Genomic DNA, 8984 nt, shown 5'->3' with positions numbered 1-8984 from the left:
ACATTTAATAAAAATTATCTGGTAGACTATTGTAGCTATTGTATGTTGGAAAATACATTCACGTTGGCTTGTCGTGCTAGAAAAATCAAGAGATTTTAAAAAATTGTCGAGTAAAATTAATATTTTTATCCATTCGTCATTGCAAGTTTGACGTGAAACTATGTGAAGTTTCTAATGTGGAAATTCTATTATGGTATTAAGGTTGACTGTGTTTGACGTTATTGTTTTTGTTTTACGATGAGAAAATTATGTGTTTAGCTTGTGTTGTTGTTAATTGACACTATCGACAATATATGCAAAGAATTAACTATCTTCCTCTCCACTTTAGCTACTCTTTCTTTTTTTTCTAAATGAAATATATTTCTTGTCGTCTTGGATGAACCATTTTCACATGTTGAGAGATTTTTTACATTGCTATTAGAGGTCATAATGCGCATATTTCTATATGTTCTTGTTGTGAGGGTGTTGGATGTGGAGATATAGAGGAGGGTACACATTAATAAATTTGATATGAAGTTTTCTTTGACTAAAGCTATTATTTTTATTAAACATGGTTATATTGTTATTTCAAATTTTCTACAATTAAGCATATTTGTTATTGGGTAAGGGGAAAGAACTTCATAGAGCTAACCACTTTGTAATTAGGTGGTAAAAGTGCTCATGCCACACTCCCACCTTCAAATGGGTAGAAGGCATATTAACTTTTTGTATATGTCTATCTCTCAGGGTAGTGTATGATGTATTCATTGTTTGATGTTCAAAGTATAAATGGACATTATTTTATCATGATTTTTTGAAGCATGACAAATTTAATTTATGTATATTATGTATTCTCTTGTTATAAAATGGTCCATCTCTAAATAGACTTAATTGATGCAATAAAAGTCAAATGTGTAGTCATGTAATGACATGTTGCATTTGACTATTGTATCTTCTTATTTTAGTGAATAGTCAAAATCATGTGTAATGTTTAGAATTTATAAAAAAATCAATTTTAGTTGATAAAACCAATATTTGTCCACCTTTGACTACTACTGTCGTCCTTATGTGACATGTAGTCCGAATCTTGATTTGTTAAATCTGAATTATTCGTTTCTCCAGGAATCGATGCCTAAAAAGAATCCGTCCAACGAAACCCTAACTCAATGTTTGTTTTAGTACTTCATCAGTTACTATTTGTTGTACAAGGCAACTGTAGGTTTTACACAAGCACTAGTTCTGTGATGGAAAATTGAGATGTAATTTGTTTTTGTGTTTTAATCCCATTCACAGTCATTAACTCGTAAATAATTTGTTGAAGCTCTAAACAAAAATGTCCCTTCTAGGAAATAAATTTTTACTAAGAAAACATTTTTTAAAACTTGATGACTTGTTGGATAATTTGAGTGAAATATTGCCATTCATTTTAAGATCAAAAGGTTCGGCTAGGGTAGGGTTCATAAATCCGTTTCTCTAATTAGAAGTCTCCATAGTGTTTAGTGTGGTGTAGAAATGTTTCTGGTCAACTGTGCTATCATAAAATATGGGGCATCCATTCATCACAGATTCGCACATCAATAACGGTGGATGACTGTGTCCAATACTATTAAGAGGAATCTTATGTGGAGGTTTTGTTTTGGTTAAAGTAGGGAAGATGACATATTAATGATGACATCAACTGTGATGTGACGAGATGAAGAGGATACCGTCAATGCTCCCTTGCACGTCGCTGTCAAGATTGTCCGATCATCAAGTACCCGATGGTCTCTTTAGTCGGTGGCTATCCAGCCATGAAAAATGCTTTTATTTAGATTGGTTTTAAAAACTTCTCAAAAAAATGCTGAGTATGGTCCCTTCTTATCACTGACGCTTTTCGTGCCTCTATAGCCGCTGCCGCCTCTTTGCATATAAAAACAATTTGGCTGGAGGATGTGGAGAAGCGTTGGCTAGAGGATGTGGAGAAGCGTTGGCTGCCGGTTGGGCTAGGGTTTTTCCCCTAGCCTGTTCTTGGTGTTTGATCTTTACTATTTTTCTGTTCTATTTGGATTGCTAGCTACTGGACATAATTTGCGTCGGTGTTTTTGGAGATCTTCTGCAGTCAATTTTGGATTGGGGTTTTATTGTTTGCATGGCAGGGCCTGGGATTTCTTCTCTGTTGGTGAGAACAGATGGTTCTTCTCCAACTATGCATGCAATGCGATCTGAATCGTTTTATTCAGGGGAGAGCTCCAAGCTGAAAAAAGTTAATGGTTGTTTTCCGCGTAGCCATGATCGCCCTGTTCTGGTTATTCCTCCAACGGCTGTAATGGAGGACATTGATTATTGGACCAAGCATGCTTTGATATGCAAATTTCTTGGAATCTGAATTTCCCTATCCACTCTTGAGGCATGGATCCACCGCTCTTGGCAGGTGGAAGGCGATATGGAGATTATGTTGGCAGGGAATAGTTATTTTTTTGTTGTATTCTCTTGCATGTCTGATCGTGATCGTGTTTTTGAAGGAGGCCCTTATTTCTACAACCATGTGGGGTTATTTGTCAAACCTTGGCATTCAGGTTTTAATTCTGCTGAGGATCTCCCTTCAATAGTGCCAGTTTGGGTTCGCTTGCCTCGTCTTCCCTTGGAATTTTGGCGTGAAGACATCCTTCGACAAATTGCTGCTTTGTTGGGGAAGCCGGCTGCAATCGCACATCAATCCCTCTATAAAAAGGTTATTTCTTATGCTAGAATTTGTGTTGAAATTAATTTGAATAACCCATTACCAGATTCTTTGGAAATTTGTCTGGGGGATTCTTCTTGGGTGCAGCAGTTAGATTATGAATCCCTCCCTTTTCGTTGCCGGATTTGTCATGAATATGGTCATTTACTGCGGCAGTGCCCCCGTAACTCGAGTTTCAAAGGAGTGGATCGTTCTACAGCTAGCAATGCTGGTGGTTTGGCATATACTACAGGGAAAGGACAATCTCAAATGGTTAATACTACCAAGGGGATGAATCCACAAGATGCTACAGGTAAGGGTAAGGCTCAAATGCAGGATAAGGATGGATTTACCCCTATTCGTCCTCGAGCTAAGGGACGTGGTCAAAAGAGGCCTTTGAAAGAAAGATTATCTGATTCAGGTTTTAACTGCTTTGAGGTGCTGGATAGTATGGTTCTAGAGGAGGGTATTCCTCCTCCTATCTCTTCTAATCCAGTTTGCCCAGATGAGAGATCTGTTCCTAATGATGCTTGTGGGGCATCTCAAGTTGTAGTATATCAGAACTGTGAGGTTCCTGTAGCTCCTGTGACAGAGGCTCTTGTGACTCCTGCAGTGTTGGAAGATAATGATGTTGTTTTGGCTGACTTGGTTAAGGATGTGCTACCATCAGGTAAGGGCAAGGGATCTCCTCTCCCCTTGGGGTTGCTGCCTCGACCCTTTAAGCGAGCTTCTTCTACTCCCCCTCTGAGGAGTGGGCGCAAAACAGAACAAGAGAAGATTAAACTCACAGGAGATATATTGATTGAGTCTGGTTCAGTGAAACCTTTGGATTCTCATTTTCCCAATTCTACCCAATGATGATTATTCTCTCATGGAATGTAAGGGGGTTGAATAGCATCCCTAGACAAAAGGCTATTCATAACTTGGTGGTTGATCATAGTCCTGATGTTTTTTGTATCCAAGAGACTAAGCTCTCTGTGGAGTCTATGGTCCAACATGCCTCTAGTATTTGGTCTCGTGGCCAATGCCAGTGTGTTGGGGCAACAGGCAGTGTTGGTGGTTTAATCTTCAAGCTATTATCCAAGCTCTTCCTACTTATAGAAGCATGGTTCATGCTGCACCTATTTACTTTCTCAAGGAGTTTGATGCTCTTTCTCGACAATTCCTTTGGAGTGGTAATTTGTGTAGTACTAAATGGAGCTTGGTTAATTGGGCAACTGTTTGTAGGCCTAAAAAGGAGGGTGGTCTTGGTCTTCGAACTGCTCTATTGAGTAGTCAAGCTTTGGCTGCTAAACTTTATTGGCGATGGTGCTCTGGACAACATCAACTTTGGGCTCGTATTATCACTCATAAATATTTTCATGGTGTTGATCCTTGCTCTGTTTCTGCACTTCCTCTTGAAGGTCGTGGCTCAATGGTTTGGCATACTTTGAAGACAGGTGCGATGTTGGTGAAGAGGGGTTTGTTTTGGATATGTAAAGGAGGTTCTCAGGATTTGTTTTGGTCTGATGCTTGGGATGGATTCCCTTCCATTTTATCCATATACCCTCATCTTCAGCCTCTTTGTGACTCTTTTCTTGCCGCTGGATGGGATAAAGTGGCTCATTACAAGACTCCTTATCAATTGGGACCTGTTGTTGGTTATAGATGGAAGCATTCCTCTGATTGGCCTCCTGGAGGTACAGACATGGATCGTCAGGAGCTTTCTCAAATTCTGGCCTCTAGAGAGTGTTCTTCTTTGCTTGGTCCAGATGTTTTGGCTTGGGGCGGTACCTTGTCTGGTAAATATCATGTCTCTGCTGGGTATGAGGAGATAACTAGACAATTGTTTGGGGATACTGAGGTCCCTTGGTGGAAGCAAGTTTGGAATAAAGTTTCTTGGTCCAAGTGCAATTTTTTCATGTGGCTAGTGGCTCACAACCGTTGTCTTACCTGGGATAATCTTTGTAAACGTGGATTTCAGGGCCCCTCTTATTGTGTTTTGTGTGGTAATGGTGAGGAGTCTGTCTCCCATCTGTTCTTCCATTGCTCCTATTCTACTTAGATATGGAACCTTTGGTGGAGCGCTTGGGGTTGCTCTTGTCGGCATGCTTCCTCTTTGACTGAGTTCTGGGCCCGCTTGGGTAGTGCTCCCTCCAAGTCTTCTTCTCTCCATGTTGCTTGGATTGCTAGCCCATCTTTCATGCTTTGGCATATCTGGTTGGAGAGGAATTGTCGCATATTTCAAGATGTTCGGCTTGGTGTTTTGCATCTTTGGTGGAAAATATCACATTCTCTTCAGGAAACTTTTCTTGTGAAGTGTGAGCTTGATGGGGGTATGGATCCGATTGATCTTGCTATCTATAATCGCCTCAATTTTCATTTGCAGGATGGGGTTGCAGCTCATAGGTTTCCTTCTATGTCTAGGCAGCTTCACCATCAGAGGAAGGGTCGAGTTAACTGGGATGGGCACTGGACTCCTCCTCCTTGTGGAGTTCTGAAAATTAACACTAATGGTTCTTCCCGTGGGAATCCTGGTCCAGCTGGTATTGGCGGAGTGGCTCGTTGTAGTTCTGGGGATGTTAAATTTTTCTTCTTAGTTCATAAGGGTGATTATACTAACAATCTCATGGAAGCTCAGGCTATTTTATATGCTGTGGAACAGTGTTGCTTGCGGGGATGGAGTAAGATTATTTGTGAGTCTGATTCCTAGGTGGTGGTGAACATGCTTTCTTCACAAGAGCTTGAGGATGTTAGTTGGCAACTGGCCACTATTGTTAAGCAGATTATTTTCTTCTTTTCCTCTTTTCAGTTCATTAGGTTCATGTATATTCCTTGTGAATGGAATAGAACTGCTGATTGTTTAGCCAAATGGGCTTCTAGTCATGATCCGGGTTGGAATATTAGGGATAGGGGGCAACTGTCCTTTGAGATGGTGCAAGAATTTGATGATCTTGTTGCTCAGGATCGAGCTCCTTGTTGAGCTCTCCTTGTTGTATTCCTTTCTGTCTTAATAAATTTTTACCCCTCTTTTTGCAAAAAGTCAAAGGAAAGGGGGAAGTTAAGAAGCAATATTCGTTCTCAAGAAGAGGATAAAAAATGTTAGGAGTTCTCTTTCTTAAATGAAATCACAATTTACAAATTATTATCATTGTTGGATGTCACTTGTTTTTTTTAAGAAATATATTTTTAATCTATAATTATGTATTTAATTTTTTCTAAGAATTATTATTTCACTTTAATTGATTGCATATATGTAGACATACATGTAAAGAATAGTAATCGACATTCTTTTCAATATATGCTTGTTGTAAATAATGTGTCATTTATAATAAAATAGAATAAATGAATTGGGGAAAAATATCAGTTAACATAGATTTATCTTATAGAAATGTTTATAATAATTACTTATAAATTCTTTTGAAGTAGTATTGTTTGTATAAGAAAAGAAATTCTTATTTAGTTGCCATAGAAAATGTTGACATATAGAAAGAAAATAACATAGCACTTTTATAGATTGTAAAAAATTAATAGCATTATATTTTTCAAAATAGAAACATAATAAAATCTTAAATATAGATCCCAAATGTTATATAGCATTTTATTTGATTAAAGGTGTTCAAATAAATATTCATCAAATCAAATTTACAAAACACTTGCATTTAGTTAAATAAGGGAAAATATATTACAATTGACCAAAATAAATAGAATATTTTAAATTTTGTATGTGGTAAATAATATATTTATAATTTATTTTCTTTTATTTTAGTTTTACAGGAGTCTCACACACACGTACATGTATATATGTATACATACATGTGTACATACATATAGAGATAGACGTTTATATGCATATGTACACTTTTATTGTGGATGGATAAAATCAAGAATCTCAAAACTAAAAGTGATTAGAAATTTTTAAAGCATAATTCAACATGTTAATGTTGTAGCCCCAATCAGATTAATTTAACAATGAGACACAATTGTTATGATTACTAGTCAATTTCTTTGATTACTAATAATTAGACATTTAAAACACTCACACACAATCATATATAATTAACAACATGTTAAAGTGTGATCACTACAAATGTAAAGCATCATTTGCAATTTCTATGTGTTCCAAAGGCGACGACCTCTCTTGTATTTATATTGTAGATGAGACAAAGAGAGACATTTCCCTTTATGGGGCATGTCTATTCAATAACAGACATTATTTCATTATTTATGATTAGTAATTATTAGACAATTGTCAATTATATACGTGTCTATGTGTTTGTATTATCTAATGATTAACTAGTAATCACAAAAATTACATCTCATGATTAAATCAATTCAATTGAAGCATCATTGTTACTCCTATTTACATTTGAGTGTCCACATTAGTGCAAATCTATAATGAATAGGAAGGTTAGTTGATGGAAGACATACGGGTTGGTCAACCTTGGAGCCATACAATTATGGACCCGAATGAAGTTTAAGTCAAGAAGAAGAATGTGTATCGAGCATGGTAATAACTGAGCAATATGGTAATTGAGTGTAGTTATGACTGAGCTTGGATATTACTGAATGATATCAAGTTTACTGAGCAGAATAGTCAGTATACACTGAGCAACATAGGAAGCATATGAATATTTGTAAATACACAAAATTTCATGTAGTTGAATCCTACCAAGCTAGGGAATGGTTTATACAGAATGGGGCAAAGATTATGTAAGATTTATATATAAAAATGAAACATCATTTTATGAATCCCAAGGTAGAGGCTTAGACCAATGTAATAAAATAGGGAAAATATTCTAGATGGTAAGGATGAACAAGAATCGTTGATTTATTTGATCTGAAATCCGTAAGTTTCTAAACCCTAGACAAAGATTTTCTATGTAAAGAGGGATCAAGATCATATTACATGATGATGAGAGATGAAGTTATGCTAAGGGGATCACAATTTGATAATATTGCAGTAGAACAAAGCTATCCAGTAGTGAATAATGACAAATCAATTGAAATTAGACACTGGAAGGTGATATGAGCATAGAGAAAAATAGATATAAAATCAGGCAAAGTAAGTTGCACATTGTCAGATCATTTAATTTTACTTTCTTACCATCATAGCATAAAATGTATTAATAGAGTGGACCTAACAATCCTTGTGTAAAACCTCCTAACTGAGTGCAGACTTGAAGAGTGTCACAAAATCCTTTAACAAGGTGGATTTTAATAGATCCATTGTATTAAACCTAAAAGAAAGTCACTAGAAGTCACATCTTTTGTATGCCCTATTAGGCAACCTTATTCCTATAGTAGTGAAGGATTTTTGGGCGTCATTCCACCACAGTTTTCCCTCTAAACAAGGGTTTATGTGTGACCAAATCTAAGTGTCAAATGTGTTAATGTGTTGATGATTACATGTGATAATTTTATTTTTTCTTACACTTGCTTAAAGTTATTCATCAAATGTTATCATGGATATGCATGCAAACCGAGTTCATTAATCTAGAGGGTAAAACTTATTAAGGAGTAAAAAAATTAAGAGATATTGATTCATGCCCCCACCCCCCACCTCCCTCTCTCAGCATCCCACTTTTCCTAGATATTCCAATAGTTGGTATTAGAGGGAAAAAGCACAAACCCATGTCACCTTTTATAAAGGAAAAGTGATATCAGAATTTAAACTCTTCAACTTTAATGACATAAAAGTGGCATTTGTGTTTAGAATTTGAAGATGATGTAAACTAATGAAATGTGTAAATTGGATGAAGTTTATGTCTATAAATTTTATTTTTCGAATTGAGTGAAAATTTTATTTATTTTTGAATTTTTAAAGTGTATATTTTTACTTTTTAAAAATACTAAAAATATAGAGTTTTTTTCCTGTCAAACAAATATATGAAAATATTCATATTTTGGTTTGATTTTGGAATATGTTAGAGTTGACATGTATACCTAGTGCACCAAAAAAGAAAAATTGAAATTTGGCTAACATTTTTTAAGTTTTAATTGGTCAAAGTCAAAGTTATCAGAAATTGACAGTTTTTTTCTCTCATCAAACTTATTCCATCAAATCTACATATTTTTTAAAACAATTTACATATTCTTGAAGAAGACTCTCTCCTCTAGTGCAGCATTAAAAAATAATAATTTTTTTAACATGATTTACTATTTTTTTCTTATTTTTGAATAGACATCTTCCTGAATCTTAAGATACCTACTTGTAATATTTTCAAATTATATCATATTATTCATAATCATAATTTTAAAAAAATTATATGATCATAATCATGACTCCGAGACCACAAAAGTATATTTTAGTTTTTTTTAAAACTTC

This window comes from Cupressus sempervirens, chromosome 1 (assembly GCF_028749045.1).
Source record: "Cupressus sempervirens isolate cs-2001-9-10 chromosome 1, ASM2874904v1, whole genome shotgun sequence".
NCBI lineage: Eukaryota > Viridiplantae > Streptophyta > Pinopsida > Cupressales > Cupressaceae > Cupressus > Cupressus sempervirens.
This window is presented reverse-complemented; position numbering follows the sequence as displayed.